General features: G+C 50.7%; 1 protein-coding gene across 1 annotated transcript in view; it reads right to left on the bottom strand.

The window, feature by feature from the left end:
* The window catches only part of Vang (Strabismus domain-containing protein Vang), a 122,665-nt gene that overhangs the window by 13,377 nt on the left and 83,428 nt on the right, over positions 1–25,860 (bottom strand). The window contains exon 2 of the mRNA XM_089548417.1: positions 18,059–18,133. The gene's annotated coding sequence lies outside the window, so the exon portion shown is untranslated. The remainder of the gene's footprint in view (positions 1–18,058; positions 18,134–25,860) is intronic.

The following is a 25,860-nucleotide window of genomic DNA, read 5'->3' as shown; positions in this document are numbered from 1 at the left end:
TCCCACTCCTGGATCGATATACACTGGCGGAATGGAGACGCGAGGGACCGCTCACTCAGTGCTGACGGAAAATGCACGCTGCTCGGTGTCAGCTACAGCGTGCGGCATGCGCGAAGTCGCCGACATGTTGGCATTCCTTCTACAAGGCGTTCCTACACCTACGCAAGAAACTAAGGACCTTTTAGCGGCCTTTTCGCCATTTTACTTGCATTTTTGTTTTCATGTTCTCTCACATATTGTCATTTGTTAGTCTGTTACTGCCTGTCGGCTTCATCCCTTGACCCGTCCTTCCAGTGTAGTCCTTTCCTAAGTGGCCTCTACAAAGCAATGTAAAGCGTGGCTAGACCACCCATGCCGTCCTTTCATGTATCGATACACCCTTACTTTTCCCTTCTTTAACAACCTAATTCCCCAAAAAACGGCCTTGAGCCTCCCTTTCTAAATAAACAGCTCATTCATTCATTCAGTCTGTTTCCAGGTGCAGCATTTCCTTTGTTATCTCTCTGTCGCGTGCAAGCCCAGCAGCTGTTCCCCATGTTTTCCTGCCCACTGTTTCCTATGTATACTGCGTCGCTCTGCAATAAACGAACTAGCTGAAGTCAGTGCTGTGTCGTCCTATCTTTCTCAGTCCGTATCTTAAAGGTTGGTTTAGTTTGGTTTATTATGGCGTCACGCCCCAAAGCGGGTCACGCTATGAGGGACGCCGTAGTGAAGGGCTCCGGAAATTGCGACCACCTGGGGTTCTTAAACGTGCACTGACATCGCACAGTACAAGGGCCTCTAGAATTTAGCCTCCATCGAAATTCGGCCGCCACGGCCGGGATCGAACCCGCGTCTTACGGGTCAGCAACCGAGCGCCGTAACCATTGAGCCACCGCGGCGGGTATTGTGTCTTAAAGGCGCGCTGTTTTTTTCCCCAAACATGAACTACCAATAAGGACGACAAAGAGACGAGCGGATGATACAGAATCTGTCCCACCTGCTCTGTCCCACCTGCTCTGTCCCACCTGCTCTGTCCCACCTGTCCCGACTTCAGCATATCGTCCTTAGTTTGTCGCGCCGCTGGGCCTCGAAGAAATCATGAACGAACGACTATAGCTGGCCAGAAATTCAACAAGTTCCGCAAGGAAGCATTTATTTACAAGTGTAACTCGTCTCTGCCGGAGAGAGTACGCAAGCCTCAGGCGTAACTGGTCATTATAGTGAGAAGAGCGTTAAAAAAAACAAGCGACACGACATGCATGCCGCTCGTATTCTCTCGTGTGGCTTTGTTGTTTACTCTGTTCTTCTAATATGAATAGGCCCCAACAACGCACTCCCTTATGATATAACCAAAGCTAGTCCGTTTGCGATAAGTCAGCCAAGACGTCCTAGATTACATACCGAGTCAACCGGCTCCGAATGGTAGCGCACGACAACGTTCTCTGCGTTTAGCCATAATGAGCAGTGACTGGAAGACGATATGGAACGATCATCTCCGACTGCTATGAAGAGCATGTCCCATCAGCTCCAGACCGTGAGCTGCAATGGTCCAGTCCGCGCACAGAAGTTGGCTGCAGCCAACTGAACGCAAGTTCCCCATGTCCCGCGTGAAACGTCGGCAGGGAATACAGTCTCAACGTCACAAATAATGATGGCTGTATAAATCCCATCGTGGGGAATGCACTGCGATCATCATCGGCCAGACAGTACAGGAAAACAGCGCGAGCGAGCGACAGCAGTATGGTGAGGTCAACTACACTCTATCCGTAATACTTGCTCCATTGAGGACAATTGAGGAGCATGCTATAACTCTAAACACGAATAGGCTAAGCCTTTTCGAGGGGGGGGGGGGGGGGGGGGGGGGGGGGGTAAAAAGGTAGTAAACTTCTCTAGCAAACTCCCTTTAAGGGGTTCTGTACACTGCCTAACTTCCGGATTAGATTTCGATCCCTAAATAAACGGAATGCTTACTCTTGGCAACGGAAGTATATTCCTACTGCAAAGCATATATTAACTTAGCAATGGAAGGAGGCTTTTACACGCTGCACAGGCGCTTCTGTTTGCATGTTTTGAGGAAAGAATTTGTCTCGTTTCCGACCGAAAATATTCTGCATTTTTAGCATTGGAAATATATACCACAGGGCTTGGGCAGCATACCCTGTTACTCCTTGCGTGTTTAGATAGTATTCAAAAATCAAGGGCTGCTGGCGAGAACCATCTAGAGACAGCTCGCGCGCGAGACGAAGCGGCGAAGGCGTCGCGAGGTCCTAAATTATTCACACGCCAGCCAGAGTCGCCGCAAGTGCGCGCCTTCCGAAGACAGTGAATGGGCTAATGCAGTCGCCGCGTTGCGACCTCCGGGGTTCCTAACGCACTACCGCCACTCAGAGGAGGCAGAGAAGAGGGAAAGCTAATGAGGCCATTAACGGTGGATTCCGCAAAACTCAGCGCTGAACCCTTCGGTGACCGCCGCTCGCAGAGACGGTACTGATGCCGGTGAATAATAGTGCCGACGCCTAAAAAAGAAATTGAGAAAGTAGAGAAGGGAAAGAATAGAGAAACGCATTCCCGCAGAGTACCGACAGAAGCTATAGAATGGCCGGGTGGTCGAAATTTCCGGAGCCCTTCACTACGGCGTCCCTCACAGCCTGAGTCGCTTTGGGACGTTAAACCCCACACATAAAACCAAGCCAGAAAAGGGTTGGTGTATGCTTCAGATGAACGACATAGCACGGGAACTCAAACTGTAATTTGAAAGAGGAGGTGGGTACAATTTGCCGCCGCGCAGCAAAGCCTGTATATGTGACCCGTCGAGGTGGCTAAGTGGTTATGGTGCTCGGCTACTGACCCGAAAGACGCGAGTTCGATCCCGTCCGCGGCGGCCGAATTTCCACGGAGGCGAAATTCTAGAGGCCCGTGTACTGTGCGTTGTCAGTTATCCGGAGCCCTCCACTACGGCGTCCCTCATAGTCTGAGTCGCTTTGGGACGTTAAACCCTAATAAACCAATTTTTTGCACTCTCACACTTCTTTTGCCACGAATGTATGACGCTGCTTTTGCTACTATGCTCTATTTTTTTTCTCTTCATCTGTTCCAGGCGAAGCGGAGCTTTCAAGCGTGGGTTACAAAAGAGATGCCTGTAGTCTACAGGTGAACTGCTTTGTTGACCTATGGGTTTGCATGTCACCGTGCGGCTGTTTGGGTTCTTGGGGTTGTAGCGATTAGTCACGTGACGTGGTTTATATGGCGTGTTTAAATGCGTTTCCTGGTCAGTCGGATAAACAGCTGGCGGTGTGAACCCGTCAGTCTTCCTTCTTGTGTTGTCGCCTAGGCGCCTTTCACTGGAGACCTATACAGGCCTCTGTATCGTTGTTGTCCTCAAGAAGATAACTGCGCGCACCCACTGCGGAGGATTGCCTAAGACACGGGCGGCGACTAACTTCCTAAATACTGCCCGTTTAGTCTCATTCAAATTTTCAGTCATCACACTCACAATGTTTGACTCGTTCTTAAATTAAGTTACCAGATCCGCAGTGTTTTTTTTTTATTTATTTTTGAAGAAATGTTTCGAACACCTGTCACTCGCTCCTCTATCCTGCCGAGGCTATCTCCCTCAGCTGCGACTGTTTCTCCCTATTCTTCCAAGCTCACTTTGATGACATGGATGACATATCTGCGCGGCAATGTATGCAATACGAGCCCGCGTACAAACATACGCGCCTTTAAATTCTTGGGCGCCCATTGTTGTTATCCGCGTGGTCTTGTACTTTGCTGGTATCCAGCTGAAGTCAGCCAGCGCAGACCAAAACAAACTGCCGTGAAGCGCGGACGTAAAACTGGGCAAAAAAAAAAAATTGGCTGTGGTTTAGCTCTGGTTAAACCTGGAGGATTGCGAAAGCAGCATCTGCGCGTAGCCATATATTGCTGCGTGAGCTACACTGTCCACCGTCTCGCGTGCTCTTTCACGACCATACTGCGCATGCGCGAGGAGCAAGTGACGTCACTACGCACAGCTGGCGTGCCAGTCGCCCCGGCACGCCAGCTGTGCGCCGCTACTGCGCTAACTGCGCATCGCAGGGAAGAGAGAGAGAAGCGATGGAGAGCGCGCGGCTGCGGCGGCACCCCGGCACGCTAACAATGCGCCGCTACTGCGCATGCGCAACTGGCGAGCGCGGCGGCGGCACCTCTGAGTCACCCGCGCAGCGGCGGCGGCGGCGGCGGCGCGCCAGCTGTGCGCCGTGGCCTTTCCTCGGCTCCGCGAAATGGCTCGGCGACTAGCGTAGTGTTGCTATCGCAATAACAAAAAAAAAAAAAAGACTCTGCAGTGCCATACCAAGGAAGCATGTATGTATTAACAAAAGAAAAGCACCACAACGAGCAAGCTCTGGCAACCTGTCTGATGTCAGCGCTTCAAAACTCCTGCGTCGTCACGGCCTCGGCAGTTCAGTCCCCTCAGCACGTCCCCTCACAGCGTCCTTTCACGCACCTCTTCGTGAAGGCGCCGCCAGGTGTCGCGCTGTCCGTGACCTTGCTTTATGTCGCGGGACATGAACGCGAACTAGGTAGAGTGCGTGGTTTCCACGCTTTAGGGACACTATAGTGTTTCGCACGAAACGCAGCTTTCTTGTTTTGTTTGTTTAGCTTCAGCTCATGGACACACAAGTCACGTAGGGCAATGACGCAGCGCTCCGGCACAGTGTCGTCCAGTCGCGGTGTGCTAACGTCCGCCAAAACGTCGCCCTCCCGATTACGGAGCCGACGTTCTAGAAACCCACACGCCATTCTTATCATTGGCGCGATAATTCGGAAGACGTAATCCTTCGACGACGACAAGCCGCAGATGATTTCAGTTGATAAGCACGCTGCATGCCTCAACTCTATCCCGTAGTTATCAACCAATCAGACAAAATCATTTTTGAGCGGGAAACCGATGATGAACGCAATTTTTTCATATAATGTAAAATTTCTCCATAACGATGAACATATTCGCAGATCACCCGATGCCATTCGAATTTCTTCTAATTAACGTTTTCGCTATTGTCAAAAGCGTTCCCCATTGGACTTTTATCGTAGGGATGGGACAACTGCTCGATGCGATCGATGGAACCACTTTAAAAGAAAGATTTTGCTACATAACAGAAGAATGGACCATTGCCTTCAATATTTCCATAAGAGCATCTTATAGTTTTTCGATTTTCAAAATTTTTGTTCGAGAATGTTGGACATGAATAACGTGCTTAGCTCTGCTTCTGGGCATGCGACAGGCTATACTTCTTCGTTTTTTAATTGTTCATACAGCAGTACCGTTGTTGCGCGCAACGCCACCTTCCCAGCCCACGCAGTTGTCCGTGATAATAAAGGGGAGGGGCCTAAAAGTTCCCCCGATATATCGCGGGCTCCTGCGCGGGTCCGTCAAAAGCGTGGCCGTGTCGTGAAAAGGACGGAATATATATATATATATATATGCCGTTAAACTCTTTTTACTTTTATTCCCAACCTCGTGTGAAGACTTCCGCATGGACAAAGGGCGCCTCGACGCGGAGGCATTTATTACTACATCATTAATGCGAAAACATTATATGGCTAAGCAAGCGTCGCCAAAAAGTGTCCGCAAAACGTTTGCGCAGTTTTGTCCGCACGTTACTGTCGTCCCATAAAGAGATAGGAAAAAAAGTTTGATTGCATCAGATAGAGGATGAAAAAAATCTCGCTATGGGGCAAATTTGGTTGATGTGGAGTAATCAGTTAATTAACTAAAGCGGAAAAACCCACTTAGACGTCGTAATAGCCACGGACGCCGATATAGTGCGAAGGCATCAAAACAGCAACAGACGTCAAAATGACACCAAAAAGGAACAAGGACAAGGGTCAAAGAGTGTCGAGCAGGTGTCAATGCTTTCGCATACCTTCAATGCGGGTAGCCACGGTGACATCAGTTTTTTTTTTAATTTTTTTAGACATATAGTTCGTCAGCCCAACCAATTGATGGCAGCTGCAGGGACCTCCACATCGCCACGAAGCATGATAGTGAGCAAGCGCGAGTTCTTACAGTCGCATCGGTGTTGCATCACAGCTGGCCTGCTCCCGGAAGGAAAGCACGTTCCGGGAAGTTGTTACGCTGCAGACTCACATTCCGCTTTCCAACCACGGTGCGGATTGCTCTTGTCCGTGATGTGACTGAGTTCCGAAATGCCTTCTTCGCGTGAGGTCTTGAAAGCGACAACGTGTATTTTTTTTTTATTTTGCTGCGTTTCTTGCTTCTGTCTAATGCATTATTCATTCAATCACTCCCCTCTGTAATGCCAAATGGCCCTGAGGGTATTAATAAATGAAATGAAATTCACCATAGCTCGACCTGACCCGATCACGGGCCTGATTCAGCCTTTCAGGCCCCTCAATGGATATTAAGGAAGCTGCAAGTGCATGCATGCATGATAAGGAACGGAATACGCGACAGCGTATACAGCTCGTTCGGTCGAAAAGCCGTCGGCGTAAATATACAGTAAGTCGTGGGCGTAGTCATAGTCGGTACCGCGCGTCAGAAATAATGGGGGGCTGCGTGAAAAAAAAAAAAAACTTAGCATGGTAATTTGTGGTTCTAATGATTGATGATTGATTGGTGTGTGATATGCGATGAGTAGTTAATGAAAACATTGTAATTAATTGATTATTAAAGAAATGAAAAAAATTTAAAAAGGAAAAGGGGCTTCAAAGGTGTCAGAATGCTCAGAATGAAAAGACAGTGCTTGATGATGCTAATTAAAAAACTTAGAGCGTTTAATTGGTAAATTAATTAACTGAAACAAGTGAAACAATTGAAAAATGCTTTCAAAGGTGTCAAACTGCTCAGAATGGAAAGCCTAACCCACTACGGTATTGCGTCATACCCTTAAGGCGGAGCTTTAAGTGTCCTCTCCAATTTTTAGACCATTCTCTTTTTTGCTTCAACGCGCAAGATCAGAAATGGAGACTGAATTGTCATGCAAGTGCAGTTCCCTTACCGAATCTCTGGCTCTGTTGAAGAGTGGATAACGTCCAAATAAATGTAGAGGAAATGAGTGGAAAGCTAAAAATAAAAGCATGTAAATGATTACAAAGAAATCAGCAAAGACGGGCCATTTTTATGATCAGGTAAAACGTATAGTTATTCTTCGACTACACGCGCAATACTTCATTACGAAGCCACCCTACAACACCACAAAAAGACTGTCGAATATATACAGACTCCCCTTCGCTGTCCTTAGCATTAAAAAATGACTGACGAATAGATCCCTGGGAGTCCGCGCACCACTCATGGCGCAGCGGTTAAGCGATGCGCCACTGCCTTGCGATGGCAAATGCTGCCACTATAGTGGGGCTTGTGCGACGCAGACTGCTCTTCCCGAGCAATTCCTCCCACGACCAATACGTTAATTTGACTGCCATCTCCCACAGCGGGCAGGTTGTGATGACGTCACAAGGACACGTGACCTAGGCGGTCCACGTAGGTTGCTCCAAGGTCAAGCAATATGGCTTCAGACAAAGATCGCCGAATGTGCGCGCTTAAGCGTTAACGCACTTTATATCGCTGGCCGCAAAGCCTGCCGGCAGGCTGCCACCGCCCACCCGCCAGAGGCTTCAGACAGACAACGGCGAAATCGATGAGTGCGGGCTTTAATGCTAACGCACAATTCCCCGAAAGAGCATTCGGTCACGTGTGGTCCGCACAACACCGACACTCCCGGAACCGCTGAAGGATCAGACGAACCCACTGGTGACGTCGGGTCACGTGAAAGAGGATGCGCTGCGGAACCTTCCTTTGCAACATCCGGTAGAGCGTGCACGCTTCTCGCGTTTCCTTCTTGGGTTATTCGGCGTAGTCGCACGACGACCAGCGCGTCGTGAAGAGAGACTCACACACGAAAGCGTCGTCGTACTGGATAAATAAAGAAGAAAGAGGAGAAGAAAATCCATGCACGGTCAACGTTCCGCTTCATCGGGCAAGTAGCTCGTCGCGTCTGCGCGCGCCCCGAGTACTGCAACAGGACCGGCTATCCATCTCCCGCTTCGGGGCAGACACGTTCTGATGGTAAACATTCGAAAACGGGACCGACGTCGACGGCGTCACGGAACGCGCGTGCACGAGGGCGAGCCGCCATTAGAGCGCCGCTATTACTACGACACCGGAGCCAGGATGCGCTTACACACGCGATTAACCTGCGGACGAGCCGGGGAGGAATACACGCACAGGCAAGAAAAACGCGGCGGTGACAAGGCGTAGGCAACTCGGTGTGTCCGGGCCCGGAATCGGAGCAGCAAACCAGCGTGCTTGATCCTTTCTGTTTTCGTCTTTCGTTTTTTCCGTTGCGGACGCAGGACGGGTCGCCGGACAAGGAAGAGAGAACGAGAGGGAAGGGGGAGGCCTCTAACCGGTCGTTACCGGCGGCACCGTAGCGTGCACGGCAGCGACCCGACTGCGACGACGTTCCGCGCACGAAGACGGGGACGGCCGGCGGCAAAACGCCGAGCGAGGCGCGGCCGCTCGGCGCCGGGGTCAAGCACGTCGTCGCTCGACGCGGTGTCTCTCCGCTCTTGCGTGCGTCGTCGTGTCAGACTGAAGAATGCGAGAATGGGAAGTCAAGCGAGCACGCGCGCTCGCGACCCCTGGGGACAATGGCGCTAAACTGTCGCGCGCCGTGAGAGACTGCTGCACATAAGTAGGAAAGCAGGCGGAAGAGGGAGGGGGGGGCTTACACACGGTGTGACTTCATCTAAGCGGTCACCGACGCCAGAAACAACACGCGGCCGCCATGGTGCGCAAGCTTCGCAAAATCTGAACGCGCGCGCAAAAAAAGGTGGGCCGTGAAGGCACATCGCTGGCATGCGACGTGACCTTTCGTAATTTGCCGGTATATTTATCGCATCCCAAAAAATTCAGTCAAATTTTTCAACTGAAGTCGCGACCGAAAACGGACGGTAATTCCGCGAAGCGTATCACAGGCCAGAAAGGACAAAAGGGGCATAGAGCAATCTCGTGAGGGACTAACGGCGGTCCCATAAAATGTTAGTCCCTCAAAGCGCAACAATTACTCCCTTAGACCTACTGCAAAGAGAACATCAGCCACAGTTAGGCACACCACGGACTAATTACCATTCGCCGGCGGCGACGAACTGGTGCAGTCAGTTCCGTTTTACCCACATCCAGTCAGGAGTCACAACTCCGATCCAGCGACAAATGCTCGCCTGAGTATCAACGCTTGAAAACATAAAATCCTACAGCATTCGCTGGGAGCTCAGTGACTTCAACAAGTCGAACGCGTATGCCAACCCTCGTTCTTTGGCGCACGGCACAAACCAGCCAGCCCACACGTGGTTAGTCCCGACTCGTACCACGTACACCGCCTCTCTATTATTCACAGAAACGCGCCCTAACTCATACTTAAGCGCCATATAACCGGCAATAACAAAGCTTCGTTTCGTGGTCGCGTACGCATGCATGCACAACGACAGCACGACTGCGCGATAACAGGCTATAGAGTCACCGCGTCCAGGCCTCTATACGCATTTAACGAGCCTCGAGGCGATCTCTCTGGATTTGAGAGGAGAAAAACCACAACTCCCGATTACCGCCGATTCGCCAGCTGCCCAAATTACAGACCCACGGAGACGCGCAGCACTAAAACAATGCCGATCAACCCTCCCCTGCAAACCGAAACGGGAGCGCGTGGTTTTCGGCAGCAGGACGGGCGTCGATTACGGACACACGACAACTCGGGAGTTATAGATAAAAAGCTCCAGCGAGGTAAACATCCACCGGTGCAGCCCCTATAGGCGGCCGCCGCCGCGCCTTTGTCCCACGCAGTTATACCTGCGGAGTTTTACGCGGTCCTTGTCCCGTTCCTTTGAAGTGGCCATCACACGGAAGCGAGATAACGGCAAGGCGTCTAATTGTCTGGGCGCCGCTCATGCGACGGGTCGGGAGACGGCGGCCAGCAGACACGCAGGGACGGCGGCATACACAGTAAGCTGGAACACGCAGATTGGGCAATAACGAGAAAAAATATATATACAATACGATCGCCTTAAGAATTGTACAGTCATTCCGACGCTCGTGTCACAAAACGAGGGCTGCTCGAATATGCGGCTCTATAAATGACCGTAAAGTGGTGGCGTCTAAATATCCCCGGGAGGCACACACATTCATCGATCGAAGCACGCAACGATGACGTATATACCGGACTGACGCATTACCTTCCTTAGTTCATTTTATTCATTTATTTCTTCACCATCCACGTCATCAAATCGGGGCAGCTACATCAAACGATGGCGGTTCGGCGATGACGGCAGCGACAGCATTCGCGCAAGAAATTAGTAACCCGGCGAATCGACCGAGGCAGGCGCCGCGGTATACAAAGACACCCGACGCAGGTCGTACACCACAGCCCCGAAGCCACTTCGTCAAATCCACCCTCGAAAATGTCGGTTCCCGAGCTCTGATCGCCTCGAAATTACGGGCGTCGTCGAGGCAGCGACGACCGGGAGCACCCATATGCGTGGGTCTTCCTCGTCCAGGCGGCCCTATACAGGATAAGTAAACGCACTAAGGAAGCCTTCGCTATATGGGCGCCGCGCAGGCTTATGATGCTCACGCTCATGCAGGGACATCGACACATTAAGAGCACGGCGCCGCTCCCTTGCTACACTCAATAATCTCGAGCACACGGCCCTGCGGGCTCACACGGCACACTCCCTCTATACTGCCGCAGCTCGCTGACCCCATCCTTCCCCGCAGTATACACTCCTATATGCTCACGGACAGGAGGAGCCAAGACCGTTATAAAGGCGGGCTTGATAGCGGACGCCACGCTATGCATCACTGTCCCATTTTGCGGACTTTCCGCGGGAGACGTGGTCCACACACACACTGCTGCACTCGGAACGCGTGTGCTCGACCGATGGCGGGTCGATAGAAAGAAACCACGACGAAAAGAACGGCACCTTGGTAACCGGCCGTGTTCGTGCACAGAGAACGCTCGTTCGTGCCAGTGGAGTGCGAAGCGTGATCGCGGTGCAGACCGACGGCGGGGGCAATTAGCGTCTCTCTCTCTCCCCACCCCTATACCTCTCGGGGGACCTCATCAAAGCGCCATCGCTCACGATTCCCCCCGAGCCCGCGGCCAGCAACGCGAGCAAGCGCGCTCATCCTAACGGGGCTTCGAGTGTGCACGCGGACGAGACCATGGTGGCCGAGTTTCATCTTCGGCCGCACTCGTCCATCTTCCGAGGCCGGCCCGAAGAAGGGAGTTCGGCCGCGCAAGGGTGTGAAGAGCCCTGGCTGTCGGCCAGCGGGGCGAAATGTGTGCTGTGCTCAGTGGGCCTAGCGCGCGGTTCGGCCGCATGGGAAGGAGCAGACAGGCGCGCAAGGATACTCAGGAAGGAATACACACAATGACTTCAAGAAATCCTTAAATTTTAAACGCACACAGAGGCGTCTTTTTGGTTTTGTTCATTGTGGCTCTAGGTCAGCTTATACTACAGCTGCAAGCGCCCGTGGCGAATATTGCAGGGTTGTACACCTCGTATGACATGAACCAGTGCCGAGAGCTCAATTATTTGTCCCCATGCCTGTGTGCTAGTATGATGTTTTCTTCGTTTTCTTGATAAGCTTCATAAATGGGCGTTGATATATACCAGGGGACCTTATACCATGATAGTCATCGCGAAGCTCTTTATGGAGGGCCGTCTTTGGTGATGACTCGCACGAAAAAACTTGGTATTTATTTTTGTTTGTTGTTTTGTTTACAGTTTTCTGCGGGACAAATCACCTTAATTTTTTTTCCCCTGATTTCCTACTTGAATAGGCAGGCCTTTCAGTTCTTATACATGACACCGTTTCTCTTTCGCTTACGACTACGTGGAGTATTTGAACAGGATAAATCATCCCTAATGAATTCCTTACCTAGCAACGACTATAGGCGTCATTCATGGCAAATGAAATTGTGTGCTTCAAATGCCACGCTAACAGCGTTAACATATATTAAAAAAAAAAAAAAACTACCAGCCTGTGCTCATGAGCACTGTAGGAATCAGGCGTCTGTACGAGCTGAAATGTCAGAATAATAAATACTCAGCTGATGCGAACTGCTCACACCGATCGCGCCGTCTCAGTGGCGCCCCTGAAACTGCGGTTAACCGCCTGAAGCATCGCCACAGCAGCATACCTTTATCGGTTTAGGAAGCTGCTCGTCTCTTCTTATGCAGTACCAGACCTCGAGTACACAAAAATCAACATGCACAGGCATTGAAAGTGCGTGGCTATTCAGCAAGGCGCTTAAGCAAGGGGCACTCGCTCTTTAAGACACCACTGCGGTCTGTGGATTGGCCGCGGAGAGTATATGTAGGGCGAAAAAGAGATGAAACTTCCCTCTCAATACGGCGGAATTGCCGAACGGTCATCTACCAAAGCCAAAATGGCCCGCGCAAACCATCTTCTTGCATCACAGGAAGATAATGACACGTTATTCGGCAAAAGACGGGCGTTTCGGGCCGACAAGTTTTAAAGCTCGTCATTTTGCGAGGCGCCGTAAAGACGAACGGTTCACCTCTGAAACGATAACAAGGCGTCATTGCGCAAACGTTGCTCCCAGTTCGTTGGCGACGTTCCTCCATGATCTCTGAAGGTATACGGGTTACACAGCGGGGCAACCACCTGCAGCAACTTCCTCCGTACGCTAGCGAAACTCCCTTCACCACCACTGTGTACGTGTTTTACGCCCGTCTGCGCAAGGACGAGGTACTTGCGCACTTCCGTACCTAATCGAAGGTACTTGAGCATTTCCTGCTAACTTTCTCGTACACATTTACTGCAGCCGGAGGCACGGCGACCGGTTTACTAGCCTCGGGCACATTAAACGTTTCATTGCTTTGGCCATTTAACGTTCATCAAGATTGAGTCACATCCTCCCATCTTGCCTCCATTCCCTGATCTTCCAGCGTGTGGGGTCGGCCAATTCTCATGACCCTGCTAGTGAGACAAAGCAGTGAGTGGTAGATGAAAGGGGATAATCCCTTCCCTCCATGGTCAGGGATAGACCCCTCTCTCAGTGGCGCCGCTCCCATGAGAATCGGTCGACTCCATTGGCTGGAAGGTGGTCCTTAGACGGGGAAAAGCCACTGCCTTCTTAAGTTGTATCCGACTAAAGCCCTTTATTTCTCTACGTGTACAGCTTATATACAGGAGGCGCAGCCTTTTAAATCAAGTCGAAATTGGTCAAAAATGTTGTTGTTAGTGGCTATTCATTGTTAAGAAAAACAAAATAAAAACAATAAAAATAAATAAGGATGGAACAGAAGAATTGCTAGCCGCGGCATCTGTCATCGAAACCTGAAACACCTGAGCTGCGGCTAGCGGGAATAAAAGGAGGAGAGGGAGAGGACAGCAAGAGGGAAAGAAAGGGGGAAGCGATAGTAAGAAAGGATATGGTTTGGTTTATGGGGTTTAACGTCCCAAAACGACTAAGGCTATGATAGACACCGTAGTGGAGGGCTCCGGAAATTTCGACCACCTGGGAATCTTTAACGTGCACTGACATCGCACAGTACACGGGCCTCTAGGATTTCGCAGCCATCGAAATTCGACCGGCGCGGCCGGGATCGAACCCGCGTCCTTCGGGTCAGCAGCCGAGCACCATAACCACAGAGCCACCTAGGCAGTCATAAGAAAGGATAGGGGTAGGGCGGCAATATACATTTTGTACGAATACAGGATATTGAACTATGGTCAAAAAACACCGCTACAGATTTAAAGCGGCCAGTTGGCACACATTCTGTTAAACTTGCCATATTCAAAGCACAACACCCGCAGTTCCTTCTAAGCAGCACACAAAAAGCGCATCTTGTTGCAGCTCAATGGATGCCACTTAGCGCATATAAAATGTCTGCACAGCGTACAGCAATTGCGCGCCCTTGTGTTTGGCCTTGTGCTGTGTGTGTGTGGTTTTTGGCGCCTTTACTTTACAATGAATTACCAACTAGCCCAGCAAGAGTAAACTACACACAGGTGCTGTAGAAAGTGCAGCCCTCTTGAAATGTGCGTCTTACGATCGACGTGCGTGCGGGTACGAACGGACAAATGTGCCGCAGCGTATACAGCAAATGCTTCATAATAAGCGACAAGTACGCTCAGAGTGGAAAGAGCAACAGTTTACGACAGACAGCGAACCACGGTAAGCGAATACATGTGATCACATCAGGTAGTGACCGCAGATCCTACCACGAGCGCGATATAGTAAGGCTAATAACAAATGGGGTGGAGTGCGTCTGGCAAGTATACTCTCATGTAATCAACAGCAACCTAGTATATACCAAGAAGAGAGTTTATAACAGCAGAAACTTTAACGTTAGCGAAAAGGGATGGAATTAATGAGGGCAGCACATAAAGCTACTCAAATTAATTTCGGTGTAAAGTTAAAAGACCGAAAAAGCAGAGTAGCTAGGTCAGGGAAAAAACGAGAGTCAATGAAATTCTAGCAGAAATCGAGAAGAAATGAACGGTGGTCTCTCTGGTTAACAGAATGGATTTCAAGAGTGCGTAAGCGTAGCAGGGGGATGTAATTAGGAAGCTTGCGGGTGTGATTAGGAAGTTATTAGGTGGCCGCAGCTGGTACAAGACAGGGTTAATTGGAGGGACATGGCAGAAGCCTTTGTCCTGCAGTGGACGGTAGTAAGGAAGATGGTTATTTTGAACTATCAGTGACATTGTCCGCATTAGCGTTGCCTTTATTGCTGTGCTCTGTAGGCAACGTTCTAATACCTAACTAGCGAGGCGTCGTTAACAATATCGAGGCCGTACGGACAACTTCCATAGCGCCTAGCATTCGTTTCGCAAGCTCATCGCCATTTCCCCTGCTACAGGCGATAGCTTCAGCTCAGAGCATACAGACAGAAGCCGTAAGCCAGAGGAAACCTAGCCCAGCATAAACCACGGTAGATATCGAGGGAAGTGCGGATCGCAGAGTTTGGAACGGGAGGTAGGCACCGGCGGCTGAAGATAAAGGAAGAAAAAAGGTGCAAAACGATAAAGGCTAGATAAAAATCAATTCGAGAAGTTTTTTAAAAAGAAAACACGAAGAAGCTCTTGTGCTGGTTTCTATATGTGGCGCATATAAGCGACGAAGGCTATCATGCAACAAAGGCATGGCTAAAGTGTCTCTTTTTGTGTCAAACTAAGGCGTTTCTAAAATGTGGTAGTTCGCTTGGGACAAACGCGAGCAGCGTGTTAAAAAAATAAAATGGAACTTAATGCTTGGTGTCATCGAACATCCTGAGGCTATACAGCTCCATTACGTCACGCGCCGCGATAGAGGACTCCCGACGAATTTCGGCCAACTCGTCACCTGGTGTCAAATGTTCGATACACGGGCGGTGCTTTTGCATACTGGCGCGCAGAAATGCGGTCGCTGTGGTCGGGTGTCCAACCAGCTACCTCGCGTGGCAGACATACAACGCCACGACCCCCTAGCCAGCAGGGCGGGCAAAGCCGACGAAGCGATACGAACACTTGACTCTGAAAACAGGCCTCTCGGGATTTGCAAGTGCCGATGCACAGAGCAAGACTAAACTCATAATGATGGTATACACTGTCGCACCGTCGACGACACGAACTGTTTCCGCAGTTCGGCGGAGCACATGGCTCTATACGAGGGGGTACCCAAAAGAAACCGGACTAACTTTTTGAATCGGCACAGCTTCTGTGGTACCGCGTTTTGCCGCTAGGAGCACATAGAACGACCATTTCAGAGTCAGTAAGCCGAGTGCCGTCGCTGAAGGAGGTCAGACTAGTTTAGGCAGAGCTTTAGAGTGACGACTGTTTTGTGTGAGTGTCGTTTTTGCAATGGCTGATTTTCGTGAACAGCGTGCGCCGGTGAAATTCTAGTTTTTGTCTTGGAAAAGTGGAACGGAAACTCTTGAAATATTCAGAAAGACGTTCAAGGACGATGCTATGGGGACAACTCAAGTGTTCCTGAATTAAATCCTGAATCAAGCAACAGTCATGCCAATGGAAAACTTCAAATTCACCTCGCCTCAAGAAAGCTCGTCAGGTGAAACCAAACCTCAAAACAATGCTGATTTGTTTTTTCGACGTGAGAGGAGTCGTCCATTCAGAATTTGTTCCGCAGGGTCAGACAGTTAACCAGGCTTTCTGTTTGGATGTTTTGAAAAGATTGGGCAACAGTGTTTGGTGGAAGCGGCCTGATTTGTGGCAGACGGGTAGCTGGTTTTTCCACCATGGCAATGCCCCTGCTCACACAGCCCTGACTCTACGACAAATTCGGACCAAAAATGGCATGACCTCTGTTCCTCAACCTTCATACTCACCCGACCTTGCCACGTGCTACTTTCTTTGTTTCGTAGAATGAAAAGACAGGTGAATGGAAAACGTTTCGCTGATGTTGCAGAGGTGAAGAAAAAAACGACGGAGGGACTGTCAAGCATCACAAAAGATGAATTTAAACAATGTTTTGAAAAATAGAATGAAAGATTCGACAAACGTATCATTGTAAGTGGAGAGTACTTTGAAGGATATTGAAGGTCTGTGCTGAAAATGTGAACAAATAAGTTCAAACAAAAATAAGTCCGGTTTCTTTTGGGTACCCCCTCGTATATAGGGAGCTATAGTACAGACGCAGTGCTGAGCGGTGGCTGGTCGGCGGTGGTCCCACTCAATCACAGCAGATCATCACCGTTAAGTGTATTCGGCTTTCTTTAAGAGTTGTTGGTGGTCACTGCGATTCCAATCTCGACGCCCGGTTTCAGCAACATTGGCTCACGCGCTTGCCGAACTATCTGATGAAGCCGGCTGTTTAAGTCAGCCAGCGAGTCGCCCGAAGAAACGTTCTCCATGCGGCCAGCCTACCCTTTCAGTACCACTGGAAGCAGCTGCGGCGCGACGGAAAAGGAATCGATGCAACGAGCTGCTTTGCATACGGAAACGAGCAAAACAGAACGAGCCGGGAAATAACTATGGCAGAAACTCGACGCAGAGAAGAAACGTGGGTCAGCGTCAATGTTCTTATCATTCGTCAAGGAAAAAGAGAGAGACAAAAGCTATACGATTTGTCCTAAAGGTATGCGCACAGGGAATGCGGAAGCAAGAGCGGCGTCGGTGTCCCCGATAAGGGCCGGGCGGGCGCCAATACGCGCTATCGGCACTCTTTGTCTGAAGCAGCTCACGCCCTCCGCCACCTGACTTGAGAACATATACGCATACGCGGAATGCGCTACCGCGTGAGAGCTCGCACGTTCCAGATACATCACAGTGACATTGGGCTGCGCCGACTGTGTCGAGACGAAGACCGCGTCGCGAACGGTCTCGCGAACGCGCGCTCTATCGGTAACGACGGTGGAAAGAGCATCGAAAAGCATCTTGGGAAAGTTCCCGGGCGCAAGCGAAACAGAGCGGAACTATGCCGCGGAGGTCCCGCGGTGGGACTTGGTCCCAGAAGCACTGCTTCACGCTACTGGACAGCGAAGACACGCCCGCCGTGTCGAACTATCTAACTGCCGCCATGCGATGCTGTCTACAAGTGAAGCTTTATGGGGCTCCATGGCGAGACTACACGAAGACGTTTAGCGCGAGACTGAGACAAACGAAATAAACAGGACACTAAGATACCTGGCTTTTCGACACCTATCCCTAACCAGGTAATATAAATATATTCAATTTACTTCGGAAATTGTTTTTTTTTTCGGAAATAGACAAGTGCCGACGAAAAAAAAAAGTAGTAAAATGAATCATGATTACGACACAGAATGCTGCGTGTATAATATCCCAGCCCTGTACGACTGGTCCGGCACAAGCACGGTGTCATCGCTACGTCTGCTGCAGCAAGAAGTTTTCCCAATTTTTTTCTTTAATCCCATGCAGACCTCGGCTAACTCTCCTGCCAAGCCTTCGCACCAGCTAACTGCTTCCGTTCATCCGTTGAGCGTCCTACGCACCATATGTCCTGTGAAGGCCCAGTACCGCATCCTGATTTGAGCCACAACGTCTCCAGACACGATTTTCTGCACTCTGCCCATCCGCGACCACCATTACCTCACGTGAGTCCAGACGAAGGCGATTCGTCCTCCGTCAGCTGCTCCTCACACGTCATCCGCTCCATGCTGGATCCTGGAAAGAGAAACAGGCGGACAAGTCAGCAGAGCTGCCAATTACGCAGTTTTTATTACGCGCTACACAGCACCGGACACCGCGGAAACGCTAAACAACTGCAGCACTATACTCCTGCGCGCGAAACACTGGGAGCACCATAGCGGTGGCCAAATGGTTTGAGCATCCGCCTCTCATGCAGGAGGTGCTAGGTTCGATCCCCAGCGCCACCAGGTACCCACCGGTGATACACGGTGTATGGCCTGGTGCTTGATCTATCTGAGGTGAAATGCTTGGGAAGGGTCTTCGACCCCAACCTGAATAGAGCAAAAGACCTTGTGCCATGGCGCACCTTGGGCAAAAGCTGCCATCATCAAAACAATTAACGGATCCACACAAGGCATCGAAGCATGGAATCAAGTAATCAACAAGCGAAGACAATTCTAACACTCTTCCGCGCCCGCTGTCCGTAAACCTGACTTGTAACACACAGCGCCCGATGCCATGGGCGCAGATATGTTCCCGAAAGCGAGCAGTCGTGCACACATCAGCGGTGTCCGATTTCTGAGGTGCCGATGCACAAACATCACGACGGGAACACGGAAGAATGCGCTCGGGCCACTACTGCACGCACCGCTATAGCTGCAACTGCGCGCAAACTCATTTAAATAAATTTAAAGCGCGCGCATGCGCACAGGCAATCAGGCGGCGCGCAACCTAACCCGCGCCGTCCTCGCAACGCCTCGGTCAGCTCGCCATCACGCACGCTTCACTGCGGCCGCGCCGGTATTAGTAATAAACTCTCACGAGGCGCGCCTCGTGCACCAACAGACACAAACACACACGAGGCAGACGCGCACAATAAGCGCGGCTGCGACAAGAAACACGAGCGAGCCTTCTTCATTTAACTCTGTCGGTGTGTATAGCTGCAAGCATGCGCTCCCACGGGCACGTCGTTTGTTTACCCAGGGAAAATAGTCACAAGCCGGACTGATTGCGAACGCGATTAACAGAGCGCAGAGGCCAGTGAAGCATGCAACGGGCGCAGCGCGAGACGCAGACTTCTCTATTAATGCTCGCCAGAGACCGCACACACTGCGTGCCTGCGCACGAAGACGTTCAAGAGTGCCCCGCCCAATATGAGCGAGAGACTGGGACAGGCGCGCCCAAGGCAAAAAGAGAAACGAAGATTGAAGCTAATCGGCCCGACGTATAATGATACGAACGCCGCGATTTTATCTCTCTCTTTAAAAAAAGGCCCGTCCTATAAGGTGCGGCCAGTTATTAAAACGTTCCTTGGAGGGCTGTCATCGAGGGGTATACTACAGCCGAACCTCGTTTTAACGAAACGGTTTATAACGAAATAAAGGATATAACGAAGGAATGATGATTCATTTTGGAAGCTCGGTCAAACGGGCTATAACGAAGCTACGGCTATACCGAAGTAATCGCCGGGCACCTTCAACTTCGCTATAACGAGGTTCAACTTACATATCGCCAAAGGGAGTGCTAAGTGCGAATCTGAACTGTACGCGTCCGTCTGTACGTTCGCAGAAACAGTCCGCGCGGACCTCGGACTACAGTGTTTCGACCACGTCTAAGGCTTCCTATACAACGCCGAACAATGACCTTCGAGAACACGGTCATACACTGCTTTATCTGCTGCCGACGGGAAACATGACAGTCGAGCTTGAATAGGCATAGGGGCTCTCAAATATTCACCCGGTCTTCAACCACTGGTCGGCTAAAACACAGGACGGGTCGTCGCTATGTCAGGACGCCCGTGGTAATTAGCAGCGGCCATAGATCGTAAACACAGGTTTCTCGATCAAGGCTGAGCGTATGCACGAGCCCTGCGGCGTTTCACTTTGCATCTTTGTCAACCGCGGCGCGAACGGCTAATTTTGTGAGAAGACCGGCGATTCCTTTAACGTCTTCAAAACACCGGCCAGCCGAGACTGCCGCCGGCGCAAAAGGCCACTCCCACGGCTGTTTTGCGTAAAGCAAGATGCCATCTTTTCGATGCCTCGGCTCCGCTTCAAACGATAACCGCTCGCGCAGATGCCGCCAGTGTTACGCTCAGAGAACCTGGCAACAGGGCCGCTTCTCTTTCGAGCTCCCTCCACTATTTTTTCTTCATCGCCGAGTTTCGCCAGCCTTCTCTGCGCATTGCTTCCCTTCTGTACAAAGCGTGCATGGTGTGGACCAAGAGAGCATCGCCTGTTTCGCATCTCGTCCTGCGGCCAAGGCACACCTGCAAAGGAAGACCCACCCGACCACGTGACGTTCCCGCAGCGACTTCATGCACGAGTGCCTTGGGCTTTTTGAGAGGTTTCGGCTCTCCCATGCCCGCGTACGACGCCATTCTAACACACACACAGCGCCGCAGGCCGCGCACGCAGATTCGGGAGGCACGGAATTCTTTCCCCCTCTCGTGACGCGGGGACACTGCCACTTAGCCAAGATGGATCGTCCTTGGCGACGTTCTCGCCAGCCCAGGCATTCCCTCTCCCCCTCAATCTTCGCTACCTGTTCATCCAAACATAACACCGAAGTACTGCCAGTGGCAAATACTCGCGCACTCGAAAGACAGAACGCGGATTGCACACCCAGTTAGGCCCATTCACGCCCCGTACAAAGAGAAGCTATAGTATGCCAGTAATTACTCATTAGCGCTCACCAAGCGCAGCCATAGCTGTACAGTTTTCACAACAACGTCGTAGTAGCTGAGGGAAAAAACTAGTTAATCATTTCGGCCAGGACATGCCATGTGTGCTATCTCTCCCGGTTAGCGCGACTGATAGAGTGATTGCCCTAGACAGGACCGACACGCGGAAGAGTACGAATTTTATTTCATCTAAGAAGTGTCTGTCTGCAAAAGATGCAGAGATTTCCTTTGTAGCCGTATGGCTGCGCTTTAGTGGATGCCATGATGAGTAGTTACTCCCTTATCCGAAGTTTACGCCACCTCGGAGGATTCCCCTAAATATATACTGGATTGCTGAAAACCGTCGAAAATGTAGCAGCCGTTCAGTAGCACACAGAACAGCGAATTAAATATGGTAATAGACACATAACACTTTGTCAGTGATCGCGCACCTGTCACGAGAGGAACACACACACACACACACACACACACACACACACACACACACACACACACACACACACACACACACACACACACACACACACACACACACACACACACACACACACACACACGCACGCACACGCACACACACACACACACACACACGCACGCACGCACGCACGCACACACACGCAGAGAGAGAGAGAGGTGCAGAAGATACTGCGAAACGTCGGACATGGAACGTTCGTTATGTTGCGAGCTCTGCCCCCATCGACATTCGACGACTCTTCAGCGAATGAAACACGATAACGCTGGAGTGTGCCTTCGCAGAGTTCTGCATTGGCCTAAATAAGCGTACGCATAACGTCCTTCGGGAGACGCTCAAAAACATGCGACTGCAGCGCCAGCTCTCCTATCACAAGCTTCTATTTGAAAGCGCTCCTTTCACAGACCTTCCCTGCAGACATCACATACAGCGCCAAACACCGCGCGCTCGGAGTTCGGTTTAAGTTCGCTGAGACTGTACGCGTCCTTATTTCGAGAGCCTTGAAAGTGTTGGATCAAATAGCCCCCCCCCCCCCTTACATTAAGAGAGCGCAGTCGGTCCCGCTACCGTCTTTCCGCCGCCAACGAACGCAACTTGTTCACGCTTGTTCACCACTACAGCGGAGCTCAGTGTCCGGGCTGGCCTCAGCAACGTCTCTCTCAGCACAACATCCCTATAGACGTATACGTCCTTCGAGTCCTTCCGGGTTCCCCTTTCTCCTTCCTTCTCATTCTCCTCGCGAAGCGCGTAATAAGCGACGCCCCGCGTCCCAGCCGCGTAGAGGAGCACGGAGATGTTTGCCCTAGCGTCATCACGCGGTCCCCGGCTCGTTTAACGATGTAATGTCTTAAGCCGCGATGTCTGCATCCAACAGCCCCTCTGGGCACGCGTGATGCCACGATCCGCGCAGCCTGGAGCCGAGCGAACCAACGGAGAGCGCTCGGCTTCCCGGGTGAGATTGGGTCTCGATTCCGACGCTCTCCAGATCATGATTACACCGTGACTATAGCGGGCCGACTGCCGCAACCACACAGATGACCGGGCCCCCGATATCGAGGGAGCTCACAGAGCGCGCGGTCGCTGTCAGTCGGACAAGAGTCGCATGCGCACGCTCGAATGGCTGCAGACGAGATGTCATTACGGGCTCGGGCGAAAACGCGCGAAAAGAAAGCGCGGGAAAGGTAGAAAGAGGCGGCTGTACAGGCACTTTGTAGCGCTGGAACGGGTGTGGAGAAGCAACGGGACAACGGCGGATGCGTAACAATGCGCGGCATTAACAACCAGTTAGCGAAACGAGTGCTGCCGTCGTGGCCTTCGTTCGCGTGCCTTCTACCTGCTGGCGAGCTCGTTAGGGAAGCCCACGCCCTGGCTAAGCTACACGTACGAGCTGCTCATACAAATGACTGTGCTCTGCTTTAAGGGAGTCCCAACGGTAAACGATGGTGGCGTTCTCCTGCGGTCACTGATTGTCTGGCTCAACATAGTGAGGCAAACAAGAGTAGACAAAAAAAGTTAGCACGGGTCACAGCGTTCTCGAGAAGCATTCACTCTCACCCGAGCATTTAGTCCAGAGTGCGCTTTCGGAGCCCATTAGCTTAGTTTTGCTATTGCGCAGGTGTAGTCTCGGTGGGTCTGTTGACTCTTTCGTTGCCCCGCTGGTAATCAGCGAAACAGCGCACACTACGCTGTCCGCAGCGTTAATTTGGTGCGCACGTTACCAACAGTTTGCTTCCGTTTCGAAAACCAGGTGATTAAGGGTCGTCAGGCGTACGGAGTATCAAGCACCAGCATTTGCGTAACGTTGGAGCTAATTATGGCGGGACAAATGATGCTGCGGCGTCGAATGCCTGGAGTGCTGCAGTATAAAAAACAGCGAAAATATCTAAGGAGAAATAAAACATGAGAACAGTTTGAATGCAGCAGAAAAGGGTCCAGGTTGGAACGAAAAAGAGGAGACCAGAGAACCGATGTTGTGCTAAAGCAAAAAGAGTGGAAGGGGAACTCAGCCTGGGGCGACCAATAGTCAGGGGTGGGAGAGATCACGAAACTTTTCGGCGCAGGGAAAGAGCTAACAAGGCATTGGTGTTGAAGCGGAAGCAAGCTGAATTATTATGATGATGACCGTGATAATCATGATGATGAAGGCGTCTCCAAGTAATGTCTATTTCGACAAATGGCGGTCAGGCTGAAATGAATTCCCGAGGCAACTAATGTCTCAGAATTTGTTGCTATACCCAAGTGGGAGATGCAACCAATTTTCGCCAACGACAACAAATCACCGGCCGAATGCTGAAAGCCTAAGCCGCATGTAGGAACGATTCCCGACTGACTCACGCTTGTGGCTTACGCGGCAGTCATGATATCTTGGCGCATGATAGCATGCGTGCCGTCTAATTAATGGCTGACCACGTTTATGACGGGCTTTAAAAGCTTTTAAAGTTCTGGGCCTGATTTGTCGCCGGCTGTATCTCAGCTAATCGATATCTACGCTGTACCCATTATCGGGAATTCGGGACAAGGGCTCGTAGTTCTCTTGGCTGCTACCATGTGGCGCATGGCTTTTAACATTCACAAATGTCACGTTGACACCATCCGTGAGACAAGGGAGAAAAAGAACGACTGCGTGGCTGCAGAACAGAACGTGATAGGCGGCTAGGGATAACGACACTGGCTGGGCTGTCCCGAATTCCCGATAATCGCCAAATTATGTGACAGGGTAGGTGCGTGGGAGCCGCCCTATGTGCACAATAAAAGCATGCGAGAACGAAATCACAGCCCTACAAACAACAGCTCAGTATCATTTTGTCTGTTGTACTTCCCTTAGCAGCGACGACTCTGAGAAAACGAGGCATGCCGCGAAGTTTGGAAAAAAAAAAAAATGGCAACTGATGGAACTTGAGTAAGTAAGACAATTAATTGTGGTATCGATAAGGTATCGATATGTCATAGACTTCCGGTTTGAGGGTCTCAGCTTCCGCTCACGAGTCTCAGTTGACGTGAAAAGTGCGGAAGTGTCACGTCGAAGTCTTTGTGTCAAGACATAGGGTGTGACGTCGTAAAGTGTGACGTCATGCTTACGCATTTCTCCAATTTGGATGCCGCAGTGATCTCTAACGTTTTTTGAACTCTATGAATGCTTTAAGCGACGCCCCCCTCTTCCACCGTTACCACTGGGAATAAGCCAAAAAGAGAGAGTGATGTGAGGCGTCGCATGCATGTTGTGGAAATATCGAAGGTAATGGTCCACTTTTCCGATGTGTAGGAAAGTCTTTCTTGCGAAGTTCTTCCGTCGCTCGCATCGAGAAGTTACGACTGCCATATAAAACCGATAGGTAACGCTTCTGACGATAGCAAATGCCCTAGCAAAACAAAAAAAAAATAAATAAACGCAAGTCTGCCGACGAGAGATCAGCGGATATATTGATTGTAATAGCGAAGTCTTACAATATATGAAAAAATTGCGTTCATAAACTCTTTTCAACCAAAAATGTTTTGTCCAGTATTGCTGGGGATGATAATTGCGTACGTTGGATTCTTTATGCCCAATAGTAATTTCGTTTCCGGTTATCCCAGGTAAAATTCTCGCGAGACACTCGAAAACGCGAAGCACGCAGCTGGCAGCGCTAAAACAAGAAGTTTATAGCTAACTCTCGAAGGCAGCGCAGATGCGGCCCCGTAGCCATAAAGCGTTTCTCCGTTGACAAAGCGACGACTGCGGCGGTTTCGCCACGCTGCAGAAAATGTGACCCGGTGGACTAGGGGTGGGGAGGCGGCTTGCGCCCTCTGAAAGCCCCTCCTTCGTAAGTCCACGCATCTGCGGCAATTACCTGATTCCTATCTGCCCACATAGTCGCGGGGGACGCGTCTACGACGAAATGCGAAGCGCTATGAGTCGCCTGAAACAGCGCGCATTTTATGATAGTCTTTACGGCCTATTCCCCATTTAGCCACGCGCTCTATCTTTTGTGCATTGTTTATTATTTCTTCCGATCTTGCCTTCAACCGAGGAATTCCAAACGAACTTGCGATCAGATATTTTGCGCCGACTTCTTTTCCCACTCTCTAAGGTATATACACGGTCTCGTGCGTATAGTCAAAGCAAACAATACCTAAAACGAAATGAATAGTTGCGGCGCCATTCGATAAAATCGCGTCGCCTTGGAAACGCTAAGTATAACGCCGGCTATGGAGACGTTCAGGGCGGACAGAATGAGAGATGCCAATTTTCAAACGACTTTCGCCCGTCTACATGCACTTAGCGGATAATTTCGCTCGCGATAGCAATTTATACTTCCGCAGCTTTCTTCTCCACTGCATTTTTTGTTCTTTTCTGACGCGACAGCACTTCTCTCAGCAATCGCTTTTACGTTACAGGCCCTGTATATTGGCGGCTTTTGCGAAATCGACGCCACGCCGCAGCGGCTCCGCGAACCAGTCTAATAAGGATCGGCGTATGCGGGAAAACGCTGCCTGGCCTCGTTGCGTAAGCGATCGCCGGCGCATTCAGACGTTGTCAGAGTTTTGCTGCAGAAAGTTCCACTACAATGACGTGTCACTACGTGTGCTTTCTGGTGCCAGCAATACGCAGTGAAAATCGGAATGGCAACT

Source organism: Amblyomma mixtum, chromosome 6 (genome assembly GCF_055824585.1).
Source record: "Amblyomma mixtum isolate Tamu chromosome 6, ASM5582458v1, whole genome shotgun sequence".
Classification (NCBI taxonomy): Eukaryota; Metazoa; Arthropoda; class Arachnida; order Ixodida; family Ixodidae; genus Amblyomma; species Amblyomma mixtum.
Note: the sequence above shows the minus strand (reverse complement) of the source record. Positions and strands in the feature narration are given on the sequence as shown.